Genomic DNA, 24,658 nt, shown 5'->3' with positions numbered 1-24,658 from the left:
TTGTTTTTTTAGACTGCTATTCAACCAAGAAAATAGTGTTGAATGAATTTAAATTAAGAGGAAATGCACTTGCACAAGGATTTCACAAGGGTGAAAAAAGCTACAAAGAAAACAAAACAAAACAAACAAAACCACACACACACATACACAAAAAAAAAAAAAAAAGAAGAAGAAGGGAATATGTGCAATAAGACAATGACAGAGCAAGAAAGCCAGATAAACACAATGCGGTACAAGCAAGTGCCTTCTAGTACAATTTCCTTAAAGGAGACTACTGATTTAGATAATTTGCAGGCATCTAGGCATTGTGACTATCAAGACAAATATCTTAATTGCTTTCCCACAGGTCTTACATGCTTCTTCTTTATCTACATTTTCTTGAAGGCATCTTCTTGAACCTTTCCTAACCAATTTTCTTTCTACCAGTTCGGAATTTTTTTTCACTTTTAAAAGTTACTCAGCTTCCTGTAATCGCTTAATCCAGTAACTTTTTTGTTCTTGGTTCAGTTATTACTGGTGGGGGAGAAGCTCGTGTTTGTGTGGTTCATTCAATAGTTTGAATAAATGAGAATGAATTTTCTACAGGTAATGTACTTGCAATTATTACTTTCTCTACTTGAAGTTGGGAAGAAATCACAGAAAGGATCAGAACATTGATCATGCAACTTTATTTCTTCTACTGAACAGAGAGCTAAACAGAGAAAAAATTGTTAATTGTAACAAACCCCTACAGAAGAGAAATAACTCTCCAGTGGAGAAGTGCATACATGAAATGTTTTGTTTGCTTAAGTGCTTTTTGGGTTTTGGTCGTTGGCTGCCATGTGCTGAGTTTTTCTGAAAAATCTGATTACTAAGATGAATAAATAAGGAAAAATTTCAAAGAAACTCTGGACAGTTTCTTCTGTATTCAAAAAACACTGAGTTTATTTCTTTGTGTAACTGTGCAATGGAATGCTAAAATTTGTGTGTTTGGTAATGTTGGTTCAAGAAGATGATAATTATTTAATACTTTTGTATATTCCTGTGAAAAATATGTTGTTTATACTTGAAAAAGATGTGCCAAATGAAATCCCTTTTTTCTTAAGAATCTTTGCTGCTGCATTTTTTATTAGAAAAAACAAGAACATGAACACAGAGCAATAAAAATTGCCTCATCGTCTAAAAATAAAAGAAATTAATCAAAATTGCTAGTAGAAACATTGCTCCTGCTCTCTACACTATTAGAAACATTAGTTAAGATTAAACCCTCCTGCTTTAGTCCAAAGTGACAGAAAAAGTGTAATTAAAATGTTGAAAAATGCCACCTCATTGCTATCTGTGTGTTAGTACAGTCAGGGAAACACAAGAAGCTTTTAAAGGGTTCTTACACATAAATGATGAATCAGAAAATGTGTGTCCTTACAGTGAAACCATCAGAAAAGGCAGATGTAGGGGCTGCCTGGAATAATAGGATTCTGTTCTGTAAACAAGTGCTTCAGTGCTTGTTAAGAGACAGAGATGGTAGATGTTAGAATATTGAAAATGATGTTTTGGAAATGACAGTGTTATGTTTCATGCTGGTTGGTACTAACCTAGAAAGGACAGTTTTGGCTTCAGCATTTCAAGTGAGCTGAATTGCTAATACTGCCACCCTCTTCTCTGAACCAGACTTTCTGACCATGCTCTCTCATAGGAATACTTCCATGTACAGTCTGGTCTCATGAAAACCAAGCAAACAGAATTTGTGTCAGAATGTCAATTTTGCTTGGTATTTTCTGCTTTCATATTTGTCTGTTACTCATTCTTGATACTTTTTGTTGATTCTTCTTCTTTTTTTTTTAATTTTCTGTTTAAATATGAAAAATAATAATTTAATTGAAGAAAATAAAAGAAAAAGAGGAGAATATGATTTTTAAGTGAATGTAATAGGGTTTTTTCAATGATTGAGAAGACCATAATAGAAAGCCTAATCTTCTTGCAAAGAATTTAACTGTGGGTACAAAACTGTTTGCAAGGGAGTGGTGGTGTGTAATACAGGGGAGTGCTTCTTGTCCAAGGGGATGTTATAATAACAAAAGAGTGATCCATCAAGTGATGCATTGTCATAGAACTCAGTGCTACCCTAATGAGCACCATCTCATAGTAAAAAGTAATGGGTGTATAAAGCATTTAAAACACATTTTGATTTTGAAATGGGTCATGAACAAATATAAATAGGGTGGTATGTTCAGCTTCGCAACAGTTCTGTAACATGAAATGGGATTAATTTAATGGTACATAAAGTCATGTCACCAGGATATGAAGTGAGGAACATCAGGTGCACCTGAAGCTTAGGTCCCTAACTGTGATCCCCTGGGATTCCCAGGTTACCTTGGGTAGTGGTTTTGGCAGCTTTAAAGCTTTGCAGCTTTTCCTCGGCCCCGTGGATGCATTTTCTTTCTTTGTTGTCTCACACCATGTTGTCCTTGATCTGGAGGGCGTGAGCTTGATAGCTCAGACCTCCCTTTCTTCCCATAACATCTGCCCAGCTTAGGGGTGTGCATTGCAAGCCCAGAATATCAGAATCTGACCCAGGAGTTTCTACCTGAAAATAGGCTTGTGAGGTACCCAGCAATACCCAAACAAATGGAGCAAAATCAGCACCTCTGCACTGTAATCAGGATCCTAAAGAATAATGTTTACTGTACGAAGAAAATATCAGAAAAATAAGATTGCTGGTAGTGTTAGTTATTATCTAAATTACTTAAACTTCTGGACTTGCAATGCTTCACTCAACGTGCTTCTAAACAGAGTTTTTGCTTCTTTGAAATAGCTCATAGTCTTATTGAAAGGTTGCTTAAATATTTCCAAGAATCAACAGTACAAAGTTCAAAAATTTTTTGAGCCATTCTATGGTAAACAGAATTTCTTTTTGATCCCAAACCATGGCAGAGGTTAGATGTGTTCCGTTGACAAATAGTTTTGCCAAACTAACTGAACAAACCAATCCCTCAAAATCCAAGATTTTCCGGTGTTAAATGACAATCATTTTACTTTGTCTCACTTAAAGAAGGCCTGTGGTTTCTGGGCAAGTCCCAGCTTTGTTGAGTTACTCTGTACTTGACATATCCAGTCCTGCAAAACATTTTCCTGCTTTCAAACCACTTATATGTGCAGTACACATCCCCTCAAATGCACTCAGCTAATGTACCATTAGCCACTGGCATAAGTACTGTAGATGAGAAGGGCTTTGAGAATATTATATCCTACAATATTTGCTCTGCCAAGGCTTTTGCAGATTCTGTTTGTGGCTTTCAAGCCACTCAGCAAAGAGAAAGAAACAGCCCCCTGTTGCAAGCAGAACTTTTTTGGTCTCAGAGAGCAGAAGTGACTCTGGTTCTTGAGGGACTCATTCTGTCAAATACACACACACAGAGGCACCATCATTACCATTTTAATATCACTACTATGGTGCTGATTAGAGTTTTTAAGCAACTCTGGTGGTTTCAGCATCTGTGGTAGGGAATTTAATTGGTGCAGCAGTGCTGTGTTAAGCAGCTGAAGTGTCCACAAGGGAATGCCTGGCTCTCAACTCTCTGTGAAGACAGGAGGAGATCCTCAACAGCTTGTCCACGGTAGCTGATGATCTTATCCCTTATGTTCATGTTTTGCTAAAGCGTATGGCTGTGGGCAAACATAATCTTTCAGCTTCAGCTGTGCCATGTGAGCAGGGTACTTCCTTGAGCTCCTCATGTCTGAAGGAAAGCCTTTGTGAGGTTTAGCTAAGGACTAAAGTACAGGCAGTCTTCCTCCTCAGACCAGAAATACAGTCACATGACAAAAATGCACTAATCCAGTTCAAATAGTTTGGCTCTGAAAGCAGAGGTGTAACATTAGATCTGGTCCCCTCAGCTGAGAGGGAGCAGTGTGGTGCTGTTGCGTGACCTAGCAAGATCCTGTCCTGATTCTGAGGACTTTGTGCCAGGAATAAGGTCATGATTACAAATCCGCTGCTGGCTACCCGGTTCAAACACTATGTTTGCAAAATAAGTACAGAAATCCTTTAAAAAAAAAAAATCCTTCTTTGAGGTCAGCTAGGGAATGTTTCTGCTCAGATTTAGCCCATTTTAGATCAGCTGCTTATTTCACGTCCCTGGCTTTACCAGATCGTCAGGTCTAGAGAGCATTGCCCTGTGAGAAGGCCTGAGTGGAAGGTGAGCTCATATGTAAAACAGAAAGCTCAAGACCCATACCCAGGGAAATAACAGTTGTTGACAATTTCCCATTAATAGGCTTTTTCACCACAGGGGTTTTGTGTGTATCTTTCTAACTATGTGGTCAAGTAAAATTTGCAGTCCTGAGCTTGGTTAGAGAGATTGACTCTTTGGCACATCACATAGATAAGTAAATTTGGCAGTGGTGTAAAGTTCATGTTCCAGGATTATACTATCCCTTACGAAAGTATATGTCATACACTTCTCAAGCAATTGCTGTTCAGTTGATGAGCTCAAGATAAATTACAGTTTTCTGTGTCTTATCATTTTTGTTCAAATTTTGTTTCCACAAAACATAAGAAGGTTGAATTGTCTGTTCAGTCTTAGCTCAACTTCCATTGCCTTTCTCTCTAACCAAGTATTATAACAAATACTGTAATCAAGAAAATAGAGGTAGTTTGCACACTGCAGCCTCTTATATTATCACATCTCTTTTATGGATAATCAATGCTGACAGGGCCTACAGGCTGTTAGATCCCCAGCTATTTCTGTGCCCTGCCTTCCTAAATGCTCTTGGGGCTGATTGTATACCCTTTCCTGACATGAAATGAGTTCTCTTTTCCAGCAAAGTGTGAACCACGCAAAGGAAAGACTGTCTCCTGGTGTTGCTTTTCATTTCATTTTTTTTACTGTTTTACTGTAATAAAACACATGCGGCAAAGCAGTTATCTCAAAGATAGCAAGGAATTCAAATGAGAAACTTCTTCAGAGTGAAAAATCAATGTTGCAATGAACAATTTTTCAAAATGTTTCCTCTCATCAAGGAGAAAATTTTTTTGCTCTGGGTTTTTTTTTTCAGCAACGTGATGCTCACAGCCTCTTTTATGTTTGAACTGCTGGATAGATGGTAATTTGGAAAGTTGTAGTGTTTAATTATGATTATGAATAACTTGACAACATGAACCTCTAAAGGCATGAAATAAGGCAAGATCCTGGGGAGTTTTCTTTTTTTCTTTTAATTTTTTTTTCTAATCCAAGGTGGCCTGATTTCTCAACAATCTCAGGATTTGTGAGGCTTTTGATCTCTCTCTCCTCCATCTAGTAATTTTCTTCATACTGTAATTATTCTTGTGTGGAACTACTACTTTAATATGTGATGAACACATAAGCTTCATTACTAATCACTAAGCCCTGAAATGTTTCATTCCATATCATTCCTGCTCTCTCTGCCAACAATGAAGAAAGACATACAGTCTTTTTGTCTCTCTTGCTAAAGCAGAGAGACTGCAATTTGCACGATGGTGCTCAGCTCATCCTGGCTCAGGAGTGGAACAACATGTCTTCAATCAAGGAACTCTCCCAATCATCCTGCAGCAGCAGACAAAGTTCTGGTAGTTCCAGTCGAGTGACTGAAATCTAATCACCACACTCTGGGATCTTTGGCATATTGGCTGTGGTTCCGCCTTCCCCCATGGCATGTTTTGTTCTCCTACCTGGGAGCAGTCAGGGAAGACCTCATCACTCTCTACAACTACCTCAAAAGAGGTTATAGCCAGGAGGGGATCAGTCCCTTCTCCCAGTCAGGTAGTGACAGGACTGGAGGAAATGGCCTCAAGCTGCACCAGTGAGGTTCACTTTGGAACTTAGGAGGAATTTCTTCAGCGAAAGGGTTGGCAAGTATTGGAATGGGCTGCTCAGGGAGGTGGTGGAGTAACCATCCTTGGAAGTGTTCAAGAAACAACTCAACATGGCACTTACAACTCTGATTTAGCTGATATGGCTCAAGGATCTTGGAGGTCTTTTCCAACACTAATAATTCTATGATACTTGCCTTTGTGCCATGCTTCCAACCCTGTTGTTCCCACTTGGTAGGACAGGGTACAGTTTTTGGCCCAGGGGGGGCAACACAGTAGATCTATGGGATCAGGGAACATCAATGTATAGGCAAATTTGCCTACCTTTACCTGCATTAGTTCTTCTCATCTCTGTCTAAAGTATCTAGTGTTGGCTGTTCTTAAAAAGAAGGAACTAAGCTAGATAAATGCAGTCTGGCATATCCTGTGTCCCCAGACAACACTGTTTGTTAATGAACAAGGGTGGATCTGCTGTTTGCTCACTTTTCACAATGATTTATCATTTGACATTGCATTTTTTTCATGGAAAAAAAATACTGAAAGCACCTGCAGCATTTAGACAGGCTCAAAACTCTAAAGACACCTTTTTTACTTATATGTTCAGCTGGCTGAATCAAATAGAGTGATAGGGATAACAGATATTAATTCATACCACAGGGTGTCCATGCCAGGTTGCCTCCAGGTATGTGAGGAAAACCACAAAATTCAGTTAGATCCAAACTCACTTGTGCAGAGGCAACACATATACCAGAATTCTGCAGATAACCTATTCAAAGTAAAAGGAAACACCTGATGGTAATTAAAGAGGGTGTGTTTTGCTGTGCACATACAGTGTGCTTCAGGGTGTTGTGATGGGGGTGTCATAAATCCTTAGAAAGAAAATTCATATTTTTCTGACTTTATGTGAGAGTTTAGCACAGTTTACACCCCTCTGAATTAGCTGCCTACTGTATGGACCCAGTACATGCTCATACTAGTGCTCCTTCTGCAAAGAGAAGCATGATACCTCTTCTGAAGGATGTGTTAATGCCTGGACAAGGTGGTCATGCAATCTGGAGGAGGGTGGCTGCTTTTAATTACAGGGACAGTGTACATGTATTAATCCTACTGGTATTCCCCTGCCCCGAAATCCTCTGTTCTATTTCACTGAGATTTATGCTAAGCCTGCCTTTGCCAAGTTCAGCTCACCACATTCAGGGTGTAGTCTAGGCTACATACTCCTAATTGCCTGACTTGGAGACAAAGTCATAATCACATCAGAATTCATTCTGCAAACTGGATTTGTTCTTAGTTTCTTTTGTATCCTGGAAGTTCAGGTCAAAAATCACTGGAGTTCCAGAGTGCTTTAAGGAATCCCAGGTTTAAACGCTTGGTTTCGAAACTGAGCAGAATCCACATCCTTGTGTAGGCTCAGTCTGATATTAGGTTAGAGGGCTTGTTTTGAGCTCTGCTGTTCCAAGAGGGTTTAGGAACTGTTAAGAACATTTGTAGCACAGGCCAGATCAAGCTGCTTTATTGTATGTGCACTGTGAGAGCTACCTTCTCCAGGATTTTAAGGGAGGGGGTAAGAAAAAAAAATCTTCTTTTTTTTCTTTTTTTGTGATATCACTTGTGATTTCTCTTTAGGTCCTAGGTCTGCACCTTTGCCCATTGAAAAGAGTGGTAGATAGCCTTCAGTTCTCCATGGATCTGAGTATCTGGTAAGAAGTCATGGTCTTAGTTCTTCTCTCAGTCACTGTAAAGGAAGTTCTGACATCAGCAGTAAGCACTGGCTTGTGGAGTCCCACTTTTTTGGATCAGTATGTGGAGAGAAGATTATGCCTTTTAGGAGGTTGGTTCTTCTATTCTATACTCTCACCAAACAAGGAAAGGCTCCTAGCAAACCAGAGAAGTCTGGTTGAACAATTCTCCAAACAAGTTGAGGTGAGTGGTGATCACTGGAGTTAATTTGGGAACAAAGAGGAAAGAGAGATGAGAATGGAAGACCATCTCAGTAACTATATGGAGGAGGGGATTGTTTTAATCTCATTTTTTTTCAATTTGGTTTTGTTATATCAGGTTTTATGATTCTGCTGGCTTCCTCATTGTCTGTGAGAACATGTGAGAGTTTTGAGCAAATGTCAGCATGTCTGTACAAGAAGAAAAGATGATTTTTTTATTGCATGTAATTGTTTCCAGAAGTATAATACTGGAGATGCAGATATAAGTAGTGTTGTATTTTGGAGATGACTAAATGAGGAAAAGGGAAAGCAAGAACATACAAAAGCAAAGTTTTAGGACTGAAGCATTTTTCTATTAGAGACTGAAAGATTCAGCAGTGTGGTAGTGCATGTATATCACAGAATCATAGAATAGTTTGGGTTGGACAGGACCTTTAAAGATCATCTACTTGGAACCCCATGCCATGATCAGGGATGCCTTCTACTAAATCAGGTTGCTCAAACTCTCATCCAACCTGGCCTTGAACACTTCCAAGGGTGGGGCATCCACAACTTCTCCAGGCAACCTGTGCCAGTGCCTAACCACTGTCACAGTAAAGTTTTTCCTAATATCTAATCTAAACCTGCCCTCTTTCAGTTCAAAGCTGTTACCCCTTGTCCTATGGCTACATTCCCTCAGAAAGAGGTCCTCTCCATCCTCGAGGCCCCACTTAGGGACTAACAGGCTGTTGTAAGGTCTCCCTGAAGCCACCTCTTCTCCAGGGTAAAAAAACCCAGTTCTCAGCCTGCCCTCACAGAGGAGGTACTTTAGCCCTCTTATCATCTTTATGTATCTCCTGTAGACTCTATCCAAAAGGTCTATGTCATTCTGTACTGGGTCTGCTGAGATGGAGTACATTTTCCCATAGCAACCCTCACAGTGCTGTGTTTTCATTGGTAGCTAGAAAGGTGTTGATAACACACCAGCATTTTAGCTACTGCTGAGCAGCATCAGGACTGTCTCTCCAACATTTCACCCCTCCATCAATAGGCTAGGGGCAGGCAAAGCTTGGGAGGGGACACAACTAGGACAGTTGCCCCCAGATTGAAAAAAGGGATATTTCATACCACATGATGTTGTCTCAGTAATCAAAGCTAAGGAAAGGAGAAGGAAGAGAGGGGGGGACATTTTTTATTTACATTTGCCTTCCTGAACAATAGTTACATGTGATGGAGCCCCAATAAGTGGGGACATTCCCAGTAAGTGTCCAGACATTACTTGCTGGTGGAAAGCAGAGAATAAAATATTTAGGGTTTTTTCCTTGTCTTCTGTGCATGTGACCTTTCGCTTTTCCTTTAGTAAACTACCTTATCTCAACCTACTAGTTGTTTTCCACCTTATTTTCTCTCCCAGTGTGGCTGAGAATGAGGGTGATAGAGCAGCTTGGTAGGCACCTGACATCTAGCCAAGGTCAAATCACCATGCTTTCTAATGCTGTGGGCCCCAGATTTGGATGCAGTACTTCAGGTGGGGTTCCATCAGAGTGGAGTGGAGTGGCGTGGTCAGACTGTTTTTGATGCAGCCCAGGATGCAGCTGGCTTTCTCATCTGCAAGCACACATTACCTCAACATGTTGAGCTTCTCATCCACCAACACCCTCAAGCCCTTCTCCTCAGGGCTGATCTCAGTCCATTCTCAGCACAACCTACATTTGTGCTTTGAATATAAAAGAATGTGAAAAATCGAAATGTTATGTCAACATTGTCTTGAGTGCAAATTTTTTGAGTTGTAATAAAATTTCATCCCAATGATGCAAAAAACCCCAAAAACAAATAAGCCAAATCAGTTAAACCAGTGGCATATAATCATTCACATGAAAATGGAAACCCAAGTGCTGATTCAACTGAAGCATGACTCTTCTTTAGAGAATACGAAAAGACCTGGGTGCTGTAAAAAGGAGTCCAGGAGGGCTATGAAAAGAGCCATGCATGGAGAGACAAACAGTGTAAGAAAAACATGCCTGGTTTCAAAAGCATTCAGGTCATCTTAAGCTCATCAGCAGAAGAATTTTGATTTACTAGAGAGTTATGATAAAGTGTAAGAAAAAGGGACTGACTGATTCTGGGAGAAATTGAATGCACACCTACCCTTTACAAGAAGGACTATCTTTCTCCTTCTCTACTTTTACTAGCTAGGTGATAATTAAAATATATCTATGCAGAAGAAAATTTCTGTCTTCCTGAGTAAGAGAAGCCTTGAAGTCCCAGGAATTTTTGAAAGTATTAAAAAACCTCACGTGTGACATGAAGCAATTTTTAACTTGTCAGTGTCTATGGAAGGAGTAAAGCTCCAGCTTTTATTTTTGATTTCCTCAAAATTAGTATCTTCTTGAAGTTATTCAGGACTCCCAGAAGGATGAGAACTACAGTTCAGGATGATCAGAAGTTCAGGGTGTTATGAAGGGATAAATAGGAATGCTAGAAGGATAGATAGGGATGATGGTTGATTGACAATGATTTTAATGATAGGGATGAGTTAACTGGCATATAGGAACAGTGTTCTTATGTGACAAAAGCTTGGTGGGGCCAGCTTCAACTAAGTGCCACATAGCAGCTGTCACTCTGCATGTCTGGCTGACTTGCTTTCTCAAGACTGAATTAAACAGCCCTTGGCTTTTGCTTCCATTTCTAAGCAGCAAGAATATTTATGTGGCAGCTTTCAGACTCATCTCCTGCAGCAGGGATAGCCTGTAGACAGGATCCCTGTTATGTGGGATTGCTCTTCACTCCAGCAGCAGCTCCTATACCAGAGGAAGAACAGCCCCCATGCTCAGGACACTGCACTGAGGCAAGGTGAAACACAAAGCTTTCGGTCTTGCCAGCTGTGATAACCCCTCAGTATGTTTGTGCCTACTGACCTGCCAGTGTATTCCAACATCAGTATTTCCTAAGCCAGATGCTTAACTCAGGATTTCAGAGAGGTGACCTGCAGGTCGCAACATAGATGTGTGTGTGTTTTCAGGAATATCTTATGTATGCTCAGTTTGATAGGCTGACAGACTTTTGTTACTACAAATTGCTTTTGCAGTGTTTTGTTTCCACTGTTCTGTCATACCAAGAAGTTTATCTCACCTGATTCAGGAGACATAGGAACTCTGTTTGAAACAGTCTGTGAGAAACATGCAAATAGCCTGATACAGACTTGGATGTGAATTTTCTTTTCTCCAAATGGCAATCTTCTTTCAAACTGGGGCTTTTGCTCTGTCCTTGAAAGAGACAGAAGCTAGTTGCAGAATGCAGATCTGTAGGAAAGTTTTCAACATCCTGCTGTGTGATGGCCTATACCTTGGATTTAATTTCAGGTCACTTTCTAGCACTGGGTATTTAATTTCTCATCTGTCCTATGAGTCCTACTTTACTTTACAATTGTTGATGCCTCTGAAAGCTCCTGCCAACAGTTTGCCATCTGTTTTAAACTAAAACCATTTAGTTTCTCTTGATGTGAGACAAAACCATCTGATACAAAAATATGAACAGTAGGTGGCCAACTTATCACTTTTTAATGTACATGAAAACTCACAAACAGTATGCAGGGGCTTTGGTAATGTTCATCATCCATAGACCTTTCCAGAGAGTCTCATTTAAAGCTAAGTGCAGCCAGCTCCTAGATGTGCAGGATTACAACTCTTCTCCAACTCAAGAGACAGTTCTTTCATCATCACACTGTTCATTTAAAGTATGTGTGAAACTGTGAGAAAACTTTGTTTTCTTGTTTGCAAGGAATCTCGGCTTTGTTAATTTGTGGGTTTTAAAATGTTTGTCCTTATGGTCTTGGACGTTCCTTAAGTTCCTTAAGTTCCTGATGTGAGTGGAGAGGGAAATTACTACTTGCTATGTGTCTTAGGGGAGAAATGAGGACTGTCAGATGAAAACAGCCAGAGATGGATTAAAAACAAGAGCCAGTTCTTTTGTGTGGCATTTCTGGCCAAAACTTGCCTGCAAATCATTTGGGGGCTTTTTCCTGGAGGTAGTTAATAAAGAGAACTATACTCTGAGGCTTTCTTGGGCATAAAAAAAACACCCAACTCAGGAAATTGGAGATTGGGAAGTATATGACAGAAATATTGCTGTATGTTTTATTTCTTCTGATATTCCTCCATAGAATATCTCTTTTGGGTCCTCTTGGGATCCAGAGGTCTTTGGTCAGCACTTGCATAGATTAGAGATGCAGAGTGGGATGAAGGATGGGGCTGTGCTTGTGGATGGGATGTGAACATCTCTGATGGACACAGCATGGAGGGCAGACATTGATCCTGCTGCTGTAGACATGGACTGCACTATACCTTTGCTATCATCAGAGGAAATTAGGTTTTCCTTCTGATGAACTGACAGTGACTGCCATGAGACAAAGAAATCCTCTCCAAGCCTTCTTAGACTGAAAGCAGCCTTGGCTTTCAAAAAGTGCCTTTCATTACTTCAAGCCATTTGCTCAAATTATGGATCTAAAATAGAGGCAAGAGTGAATTACTTTATATCAAAAATACACATTTCAGTTGAAATGAATCAACATGAAGCAGCAGAGAAATCAATAATGATGCATCATAAGAGCCAAAATCTCTAGGAACGCTGTTTTCTGGTGGCACTGTTTTTTGGCTGAAATAGTGACTCACTATTTGAAACACTCCAGCACTGAGGGGAAAAGACCTCAAAGAAGGTCCCAAATGAATTAATTTTGCTGGGTCTCTTATGCTGGACTCCTGCTGGTAGAGCTGGAACAAAAGACAGGAGTAAAGCATAATGTGTGTAGGGTACTGAGGCTGCTGTGGAGGGACCAGGGCAAATTGGGAGGCAGTGGAAGGATCTGGGATGGAGGACAAGGAAGCAAGAGGAGCAGCTGCAACAGAGAAACAGAAAGGTCTCCAGAAACTGTGCCAGTTCAGAAAAAGAATATGTCCTGGAAAAGTAACTGTATGAGTGAGGGGGCAGACATGTCTTTAGCGTGTTGCATCATGCTAAAATAGAAAGGCGACAGTTTGCTAGCCCTGGTCACTTAGGAATCAGGTCAGACTTATGGCTTAGCAAGATGCTGCCCTCTGTGTCTCTACTGTACTTTTTACAGTGATCTAATGACTTAAGGGAATATTTTTCAAAAGCTATCACAGGGGGATTTAGCAGCACAGAGCTCAGTTCCTCTCAAAGACTCTTGTGCTCCGAAATTAAGCTCTCTTGAAATCTCCCTAGTAACCATTATTTATAATACAGCCCAATTCTAACAGTTGTATCTTAATTTTTTCCTTTCATTTATGAAATATTAGTGATCATTTTAGCTGCTTGAAAGATAAAGGACAATGGTACAAATTGTATTTCTTCCAACTTACATTTTTATAATTAGTTCCCAGCCAGCCTTTTTCATCATTCCTGAAATGTAACTGAACCAATGATAGAGAGAAGAAGGGAACAAAGGAAAATCAAAGCTGTGTTTGATCAGTATTGGAATATGTATCAATTCTAAACCAAATGCGTCTGGCAGCTTCCAAAAAAAAAGATACAAAGAAAGAAATTGTACAAAAGGAGAGTCATCTGCAGATCATTGTTAACAATGATTAATAGCACAAAACAAGGGCTTCTCATGGGAATATGCATCTTCCAAAGATAAGGTAATGGTGTTGTAGGCTCTAAGTGATTACAAGAATTGATGCCTTGATCACAGCACTTCAGAGAAGACACTAACAAATCAGTGCTGCCACTGGCATCTAGCAGATAGAGGAGAAATTGGTTTAGCTTCTAGGATCATTCATAATGAAGAGATCCTGCACAAATGTGATATCAATATGAAGTTTTGCATTCCAACCCAAAACACAGTGGGGAAAATGAGAGTGCCTATGCCAGGCAGGGAACTTACCTTGGTTTATTGGAGCTTCCGCTCACAAAAACTGAGAGTCAAAGTAGACTGCACTGTGGATGTATTCACCAGTTTTTAGTTTCAGAACAGTATATAGAGTCCAAAGGAAGAGATAAGCAATTTCCAAAGGACTTTGGGTGACATGAGAGGTCAGTATTGAATATGTTTTAACTTAAAACTTTGAATACCATCCCACTGGGTTTCAAACAAAGGGAAACTTGGTTTTAAAGGGAAAATTTTTTGTGTGTTTGAGGCTCCAAATTTCTTGTCATTTTCTGAGACATAACATTTTAGTCAGCCTGGTGGATATAGCTTACTTTTCTGTGTTTCCCTTTTGGGGGGAGGATATAACTTTTCTTACTTCTAAGCAGAAAAGACAAGACTTTCGATTGTCTGCAAATCACATGTCCTTCAGTCTGGTTAGCTCAGCTCATTCCAGATGAAGATCAGGTCTAGTTAAAACCTATACAAACCCTACAGAGACTCATATATGAAATTGTGTATCTGTGAATACAATTAGACTGATTTAATGTAAATATGGTCCATAATATTCATATTCATAACCACTTCAATGTGAGCTAGGCTCTTCTCTCTACGTGTAAAATGGTAGAGCCAGTCTCACAGGACCTTTTAATTCACTCTCCTATAGTGGATGCAAAAATAGTTTGTTCTGATGATTGCAGTGTGAAAGACCCTTTATTCAGCAGGCTTTACTTATAATCTTTCCAGTTAGCCACTCTGTGAGCAAAGTGAGATAAAGTAGGAGCCCACCCAGGATGTGAAGTCCAAGCATTTGCTAGTTGGATTTTCAAAGGCATGGGCTGATCCCAAGGTCACCCATACTCTGTGCTGCACCTCTAAAGCTTGTCATTCACTGCTGCCATACCTGTTATCACTGTACACTCAGGATGGAAACAGCTTTCTGGAAAACCCAAGCACTAAAAAACAAAAACCAAACAAAACACAAAAAAATCCAACCCAAAACTCTATTTTCTCTTCATAAACACATTTCAAATGAACAGTTTTGCTGAGGGGATTTGATCAAAACTTCACTCTTGAGCTCGTGCAACTATTCCTTCCTTCCCAAGGTTAAGGTCATACTGGAGGCTGAATGATTTAAACATTAGGAAACAAAAAAAACTTGCAAAAATTAAGTGTAAGGCCATAAGCCTTAGCTGTACTTTCTTGCTGATACACATTCATAACACAAGAAACATTTTTCAGAAAAGCAGAGTGGCAGTCTGTGGTGTGTGATATTCCACCTTAGCAAAATCAGGTCACTTTGTAAAGATTTCCATTAGGTACTTATGGACTGAATTACAAGAAGTAATTAGCAGAAAAAAAAAATCAAAATTTAGGAAGCTGCTTCTGGTTAGATAAAAGTTAAACACATGCTTAGATTTACTAAGATACCTTGAAAAAGCCACTTGTGTCAGCATGAATGCTTGTCTTATGCATATATTTATATTTGGAATATATCTACTGTGAAACAGAAAACTTCAAGTAGTTCTTTTAAGTGAATTGTGATTTAATGAAGAAATAAAAGTTCTCTATGTGATAAAAGTTGTAAAAAACCCTGTGTTTAGATTTGCTGCTAAGGGAGAAGGCTGCATGTCTTTCTGCAGTGTCACTACTACGTTGAATGTTAATAATACCATGTAATCACCTTAATTTTCAAAATGTCTGTGAAAACATCATAGTGAAGACACGTGGTAGGGAAGGAGATTCTGATCAGATGAACACTCCGTTTTCACTTTACACAGAAAATGAAGCTAAACTCTTCCTGGAGGTACCCAGCATAAGAAGCAATGCTTTACACATTACTGCACAGGCTAATAATTAACAGATATAACAGAAAGGTCCCTGCAGTGGTCCCTCCAGCTGAGCACTGGAGCAGGCTGTGAAGTCTCCATTGTTGGAGAGTTTGGAAGCTAATCACTGTAAGAGAAGAAAAGACTCTGGAAAATCTCATTTGATGGAGCTGTGCTTTGAGCAAGTTGAACTCAAGGCCTCCAGAGAGCCCTTCCAACCTGAGTTATTTGGTGATTGAGACGTTAGTATCAAGAAAGTAAGGGAGAACTAAGTGCAGAAATATAAGATGAATGCAGTAGGAGTAACTATAATCGAGGGTGAGTTGTTGTGAAGGTGGTGGATTGATGGACATAGACTTCATTATTGAAGAGAGCATAAGATGCTTGAAATTATTCACTTATTTGGGCTCCTGAAACTGAGCAGTATGTGCTGAGTGGCATTTTCTGAAGTACTTAGATGTCTGTTGCTGGAATTCATACCAGAAGGCCCTCTGCATTTGGAACTCTTTTGAATTTCTTCAAATATATGTGGGACTCATTATTCATGTGGTGAATCCTGCAGTCTAGTGACTCTTAGACTCATGTAGCGATAAAGCATAACTTACAGTGTAGAAGTAAATTAGAGATTGCTAACTTTGGTTCTCTAAGATGAAATCATATTACACAAAACTAAACGTAGCCTTCAGGATGAGTCCAGAGCAACCTTTCACCACTGTCTACAGAGGTGCTTCCAGGGGTCATTCTGTAATGCTTTTAGAAACGTCCCAAATCTGATTGAAGTAAGGAAGGAAAAAAAAAAAAAAAAAAAAGCTTTACAACACATTGTAAGATGCTGAGTAGTGGTAGGAAATTATTTTGAGAATCTCACTTGAGGCTTCTATTTTGGGATGAACTGCTACTGGTGAATTAATGAAGAAAAATTTGGTGATATTTTCAAAAATTGAGAATAAAATTTTGCTTTGACCTTATTCACATGCCTTTTGATTTACTTCTTAGTCACAGATAAAATCTATAGAGGTGTCCATGAAAAGCAGGTTTTCAAATAAATCCATTAAATAAACCATCCCAACATGAGCATAATTAATCAGTATTGCATCATCCAATTGGGGAAACAGAAGATGAACTGTGTTACCGTGGCAACCATTCTCACTGTTTGACTACACACTTGGGAATATCACATTTTGAAAAAGACTATTTGCATCATTTGTGGTCCAAACAATCCTCTTTTTCCTGTTTAAAAAAGGAAAGCCCTTAAATTTAATGTAAATATGTCAAGAGAAAAGCCGATGCTACCCTGCAAAAGTGTACTCCTCATCACATCTGGTAGGTTTGGACATAATTAATTGCAAGTGGAATGTAAAGGAATGACATGCCAAAAATCTTTATCATAATTTCTAATTATGCCTTATGACAATCTCTCACTCCCTGCCAGTATAAGCTAGCTGATGATCCTAGGAATGGGATTTGATGTACTCTAGCACCTGAAAGAAACTGTCAGTATTTTTTGGAAATAAAAAGGGGGAAATTCCTAATAGAATTTACCAGCTCCAAGATAACACTTGCTAAGGGCTGTTTGACAAAAAAAATCAGCATGTGTTCCAGGAGAGAAAGGTAGCCTTATCCAGAGAGGAGACAAAAAATTCAGCTCCCAGACATCTCTCTACTCTTGCTTTTCTGTGAACAAACATTCTTCTTTTTTTTTTTTTTTTTATCTCCCTTACAGCAGTCCATCCTCCTGCTTACTTGACCTGCTGTTCTGTGACCCTGACACTTACCCTTTCCATCCAGCGGTGCTGAGAAGGACAGTGGTGAAGTCTGTGGAGATTCCCTACCAAAACCATGTGACTAGATGAAGTAGTGATGACCTGAACCATGCAGATAGATTACTGAGCCTGAAAATCTACTCATTCAAGTGGACATGCCAGGTAGCAGAGAGCAGCAGAGATGCTTGAAATCAGAATCAGAGCCTGGATCAGAACTAACTTCGCTGGATACCTAACACCTGTACTGCACAGTCCTGAGAGACATCCCACAGTTGCCTCCTAGGGAACCATTGCTATGTGCTCAGTACTGCTCTGGTCACTTATACCCCTAAGCTTTGAAGCAGGAATTTCTGAGAAGAGCTCATGGTAAACACTGACAAAGGACAATGGGTGCTAGTTCTTGCCTCCATTTCCTTGCTGGGAGCAACCTTTCTGCCTTCTGGCTCTCCCTTCTTCACAATCTTCATGATTGTTGTGTCCAGGCTTTCTGTACAACCAAAATGTAACCTGACTGTCCCTCTCTCTGCAAAGACACTTGACAAAAGAGTGTGTTTGAGGAAAGTCCATGCGTTCAGATAACAAGAATGTGTCTGGTTCCTTACTCAGCTATAGTATTACCCCTTTGTATGTGACCTTCAGCATGACACCTTCTTGGCTTCAATCCAACAGAGCACTTAGACACTAGATCTGGGCTCAGTTTTTCAATTCAAGCTTTTTCTTTTTTTTTTTTTCTTTTTTTTTTTCCAATCTTTTTTTCAATATTGAAAAGTTTCCAAAATTTGTCTCAGGTTTGCTAAATTATTCCTGTAATAAAAAGGTAGAAACAACTTTTTAACTGAAGCTTATTTTGGCATTTATAAGTGTAATGTGCTTAATTCTCTATTTAAAAAATTGTGTCTGATAGACTAAGAGGAAAAACTCTAGTGGAAGGTCCTGCATGGAGAATCAAGAAGTAGGTGTCCTCCAAACTAGGAAGGAGGCAAACACAACTAACTCTGACACTGATCCAAAATGACATCTTTGTAGGTTTTTTCATGATGATTTAAATATATGAAACCATCTCACTCTATCATCTGGTAATATGTTCAAAAGTACTGAAAAACACCACAGGTCAATTTTTTCCCAAGCAGTTTCTGACAGGTGTATCTGACAGAAACTTTTTCTTATCTGACTGTTCTCTAGGGCACATGTAAAAGTAGTCTTTTGAAAATCTCGCCTTCAGCCCTAAAAAAATAGAGCCACTTAGCCAGTAGCAAAGCTACCTGTACACAGCAAACCAACATTAAATTAACTGTTTGCTAATTCAAAACCATCAGAAACAGAGTATACCATGTCTTCTTAGGCTTGATAAAAAACTTATTTTCAATTTAAATTGCTCACTATCTCATTTCTCCTCATTGTCACTGTACAACCAGTATTTTGCCTGTTGAGGCAAATCCATCAGTTGCTGATGCTGCTCATCTTCACCCTAATTCACCACACTCACGGTGACTCAGTGCTAAGTTGCCCTGACTGTAAACAACACATCTTCGATCCTGCGTGTTGATGAATTTTGCTGATATGGTGATGATTTGTTATCTTTTTAGTCACTGTGGCAAGGCTTGTGATTTTATATGCTGTGTCTATGATATCAGCCTGTTCCCACGAGAATTGGTGACAGCCAGAAACAGGAAATATGTTTTCATTAAGTCAGGAGTGTGCTGAAGTTGAAGTCTGTCACTTCAGAAGCCGTGGCTCTTGGTGCTCTCTTCTTCATTGAGTATCTGTTTGAAAAATGATTGGTCTTGCCACACATTGATACAGCAGGTGTTACATCAAGATACTTCAAAGAAGGGATTCCAGTTCTGCTGGTTTTAGCATAAGAAAGTTTTCTGGAGTCACAAAAAGCTTTTGGACTGAGGTTCTTCGCCTTCAAAACAGTTGCTAGCAACGATGGCCCTAATATAGTTTTAATATTTAAGAAATATTTGTCTCACACAGCTATAATTTTGACAAACAAACAAGCAAAGAGCCAGGAAGCAGGAACACACAAGGTGAGGATGTTAACCTGGGAGGGATGAAGCCTAGCTTTGGTCTTTTTTCCAGGAACGTTTTTGCAATTTGAATGAAAGATGCTGAATCCAACGCAGAACAGGAAGGATCCTAATCTTTTCAGTTTCAGGGTCTCTGTTATTTTAGTGTGGCTCAGGGTCTGGTTCAGATCATCGCCTCAAATGTAGCATCACCCTATGAGAGGCTTCATTTCTGCATGCAGGAAGAATCCAAGAACATCGAGCATCAGGTGGATGAGGGGAGAGCTACTGACAGCTACACAGAGGTTTGGGGTCTATTACTGGTCACTAGGTGACAAATGTAGAGACTGTAGTGAGTGGATGAGCATGTGAGTCAAACAAATCAGTTAAGTAGCTATAGAAATGTTGTTCCTGTTTTTTAAAATCTTGACTTTGTTAATATCTTCCAATTATGTTATTAATATCCCTGGGGTATGCCAATTATGATATTCTTTGGCTTCTCAGTTGCATTGTAGAAACTTTGCTCTATGCTATTGCAAGCAGTTAGACTATCTTGTGAGATGGCTTCCTTCATGCTCTGAAGTTATTAGTTGTAATGCTGAGCCTGAGGTTTGTAGACTCAGTATCAGATTGCCTTTATAGATCCTAGATGTGATCCAGGAATGAGCTAAAGAAGATAGGGGAAATAATATTTTACATTCTAACAGGCTGCAAAATCCAAATCTAGCATGAGAGAAACCATGAAGACCTAAATCTTGCAAAAACATGATTCCTTGAAACATCTCATAACTTCGTCTTTAAAAAAATATTCTACACTGCTTCAGAAGAAATTATCATCTGAGCTCATGTGGATCTGACCTGTGATAGCAGATTAACTTTTGCTGACTTCAGTTACAAAACAGTGTGTTCCCTTGAGCTGTCTTTCTTGCCTTCTTGGCTTCCCTCAGATCTGTAGGAATATGTCGAGGCAAATGCAGTTAGCTGAACGTTCCCAGTCAGACCATGGGAGTGTTCATTAACACAGGGTGTCGTGTTAATCTTTATGTAGTTTTTCCTCAGCTAGTGATAGCTCCAAATCAGATTATTGCATAAAAATGTAGGGCTTTGAAATGCTTCTTTAGAGGGTTTATGTTAATTCCATTATAAAGGCCCACAATCATGCAATTGTGATGGTAACATTTTTCGCTGCTGTTGAAGATAGCTTGGCATGTGCCCAGAACAAAATCCTTCTCCTAACACAAACAGGCATCAGCTCTTACATTCTTGATAACAATGAACATTCCACCCTGTTCCATAAATATGTAACTGTGTAAGGTTATTGAGGCACTCATTAGAAGTGGCTGTAGGTCTGAGGATGGGGATGTTTGGTTGTCTTTTTTAACACGTGCAATGTGCCAATGATATATTGAGTAAGGATTGCTTTGATAGGGATGTGAAGTGAAGAACCCCAGATAGTAAAAGAAAATTCTCTTTATGCTGGCAGAGCATTAGAAGACTGAAATAACTCATCGGGTATCTATTAAGGCTGAAATAATGTCAAGGGACTGTAAAGAGTCTTCAATATCATCTTAGCAAGGGACAGAATCCAATCTATTGCTTAGGTACATAGAACTTCCCTGAGACAGTGAATTAATACCATGTACAGAAAATAATAGTGTAGAAAATAATATTTGAGGCACAGGCTTTGACATATCCTTGGTCAAAATTCTTACTGATTTTGAATCAGTTAATGCCCTTAGGTGCAACTCTCAGAGGAGCAGTAGTGGGAACTCACATTTGTGCTCATGCCCGCCATACATCGAGAGATTGTGTGGCTAGCTACTGCACCCATCTGCCTGCCCAGCCATGTAGCCATGTGCAGAACGTCTGCCTTATTTCACAACCACATGTCCTGCCAGCAGAGCGATGTGTATCTGTAAGAAGACACCAGAAGCAACCAGTGTTGGAGAGAGCAAACATCAGCTGGCTCCAAGATGGATCTGCCACTGGCCAAAGCTGAGCTCATCAACGACAGTGAAAAACATATTTAAGAAAGGGTGAAAACTGCTGTGCAACAGCATCTGGGAGAGAGGAGTGAGAAAAAAACTATGCAGACACCAATGGCAGTGAAGATGGAGGAGGAGAAGATGCTCCAAGTGCTGGAGTAGCCCATGTTGAAGACTGTCAGGGGTGGAGCAATGGAGGCCTACAGAGAATGGAGAGAGATGCAGAAAGGCTTCGAAAGAAACCTCAGAGGAAGAAATCGATCTAGAAGTGCTTTGACAGCTGCAACTGCAGGAAGCGCCTGAGATCCAGCGATGAGACGCCGCTTCCACAGACCCCTGCAGGACCCCCCTATCTGCGCCCCTCACCATTCCTTCCCTTCCTTCCCTAACTCCCAAATCTCCCTATATGGCTGGACATATTCCTGCGGCCAATCCCTCCATCCCTCTTATCTCTGACCCTCAGGATTCGGTGTCCCTGGCAAGAATCCCACCCTTGTTCTCGACCCTTCCATGTTCCCTTCTATATAAACTGTGTTCTTGTTTTTTTAATTGGAGCCCCTGGTAGTCTAGTGGTAAAGGCGCCGCGCTATCACCGCGGAGACCCGGGTTCGATTCCCGGTCAGGGCCACTCCCGGGCAGGTGGGGCTCGTTAGCCTTAAAAGCAACCCACCTACGTCCTAAGGACCTCGCTGCCACCGTCCAAGCTCGCTTGGCCCCGGCAGATGAACCTTGGGACTAAAGGGTGGGCTCAGTTCCGTGCACACTGTGTCTCACCTAAAAAATCCAATGCGCAGGCTGGAAGGTGTAAAGACCTTCCCCGGATCTTCGCTCGCGAAGACTGGCCATTATTATTATCTTGTTTTAATAAACGCCATTTTGTGGGTCACATACCTATCTGTGTGTGTGGCCCGTTTCCTATACAAAGTGTGCCCGAGGGTCTGATAGCGGGGACCCCAACTCACGATAGAAGACCATGGTGAGGCAAGCTGCCCCCCTGCACCCCATAGAGGACCCCACAGTGGAGCAGGCTGATGTGCCCTGAAGGAAGCTGTGACCCCATGGACTAACATAGAAGCAACTAAGGTTATCCATATTAAAGTCTTAGCTACATATCTGCTGTCTGGTGTGTGTGAAAGCCAAAAATGCTATGCAGACTGTCTCTGAAAAATTTCTGTAAGTAGAGTTTGAGACCAGACTGGGTTAGGCAATCCAGAATTCAACTACCTGCACACTCCATCAGCTCCTGCTGGAGGGAATAAGAAGCCTTGCTTCCCATAACTTTTCAGCTGTACAAGTTTACTGTGAGTATTCAGGAGATATGTGGAAGTGTGGTGATATTTGTCCTGGGTATGGCACACTCAGCATGTCTACTCCACAGATGAATGTGTTTGAGGCTGTGCAAAGGGGTAGCAGACTTCTATTTACCTTTCCCATGTTATGAAGTTTTTAACTCACCTTCACTGCAGCATAGTCAAGGTTAGGGATGAGCAACATTACTGGAGCAGAGATGTTATCTTAACCTCTTTGCCCTTCAGTCCTCCTAAAAATGCAGGCCTGGAGGGGTAGAAGGAGAAAAGTGTGATTTGATCCAAAAGATGATGTAAGACATGCATACAGCTCCTTTAGGCTAATAGATGACCAGCTTTTTCAGACTATATACATTACAACTGAAAAAAACAGAAGCAATGATGAAAAAAGAAAGTGAACATTTTCCTGTCTGCCTGGCTGTAATTTCATAGTATTTTGCCTGAAACACTGGGTTTTGTGTTACTGTGATCAGGAACAACAGTTATACAAAAAAATTTTCATCAGTTGCTAGTGGCATACATAGGAAAACAGTTAAGAACATCTTTTCAGGGCTTTTATTTTTCTGTGTTCTTCATTCTGTTGATCAGAGGGGAAAACTAGGCCAGTCTTTCTGCTTGGGCAAACTGTGAATGCTTAGTATCTTGCAGATGAAAATAGCCACTCACATGCACATTGATAGTCATCATGTCTGGAATCTGTAAGTAAATGTGTGTTTCTAACCCTAAAAGAAACAGAGAATAGATGCAGTCTGTATCTGAAACACCAGTGGGAGTCTGGGCCAGTGCTTAGGGATGTGGGCAAGACAACGGATCTGTTACCTGGCAGTAGCTGGGAGAGTGGTGGGTGAGGAAGAACCTATGGCTGCTTTCCCTATTATGTCAGTCCAAGCACATTGGAGATGTTTCTCCTCGGGGCAGAACTTGTCTATGGGGAAAGGCAGACACCTTGTCAGGGAAGTCACTGCTGGAAACAGTCATTTCCTTTATGATTTTTTTCTCAAACCTGTATTTCCTTGCTCTCTGAGAACAAGCACCTGAGGAAGCCTTTAGGACATGGAGGCAGAAGAAAACCCCAGCTCAGAGCAAAATTTTGGGCTGACAAGATTGAATTAATGAAGTGAGGTTGCAGCAGACTGAAGGCAGTTTGAAGGGGTGTAGCAAACAGACCCAGCCCAGAAAGAGACTGTGTAAGGACAAAATTACATTGCTAGAACTAAGCTCTGAGGAGAGAAAAAGATCACCTGGGATACACACCCTAGTGGTGGGTTTGAGTACTTCCCCAGCAGACTGCCGCAGGGCCTGCATACCTTTATCTTTTGCTGGCAGTTTGCATTTTTAAGCTTTACCTACGCAAAAACAAAGACCATGTGCATGCAGAACACCTTACCCGAAAAGGGCTCTGTGAAATAAAAGGAAAATATTCATGGTCACTGGCCTTTTTTGGAACTGGAGTTAACACTAATTCCAGCAGCACAACAGTGGGTAAGACTCTGACTATAATTACCTGAGGAAATCAAGACTGTAAGCAAAAGTAGACATGTATAATTCAGCAATTCAATCATTTTTCAAAAATTTAAGAATATGGCTCCTTTAATGATTTCAGATGATGAAACACTTCTTCCAATCATTGCAATTACAGAGTAAGGATTTAATGTTACAATATTTTTAAATGATCATTGCTTTGCAGAGTGCAAGATTAAAATCAAAAAACATGGAGAATCAGATCTTCTGTATAGCAGAACTATCCTCACTTCTACAGTGGGGTAATAGAAATTTAGAAAGCTCAAATATTCTGACAAGTCAATTTGTGAATCCTTTGCAATTAAGTCTTCTCACAATTCATCTCTAAATTTGATCTCAAATTGAAATGAAAATTTCCTATTTTTTTAGTGAAGAAAGGAATCTGAAAAAATGTTGCTTCAGGAATTTCAAAAACTATGAAATTACTATTTTTTTTTTCTCTCTGAAGGTTCAAACACTTCACCAATACAGAATATGTGAGGAACATCAGGGATTTTACACTTCCTTTTTTTCTAGCAAAAAGTCCTTTTCAAAAAGTTATATTTATGCCTCTATTCATATTTTAAAGCCTTGGTGGCTTCTGAATGTAATTTTTGTTAAAATTAACCTTAGTGAGCACTGGTTTGCAGCCT

The sequence above is a fragment of the Myiozetetes cayanensis genome, unplaced genomic scaffold, assembly GCF_022539395.1.
Source record: "Myiozetetes cayanensis isolate MyiCay16 unplaced genomic scaffold, myiCay2020 scf7, whole genome shotgun sequence".
NCBI classification, from domain to species: Eukaryota; Metazoa; Chordata; class Aves; order Passeriformes; family Tyrannidae; genus Myiozetetes; species Myiozetetes cayanensis.
Note: the sequence above shows the minus strand (reverse complement) of the source record.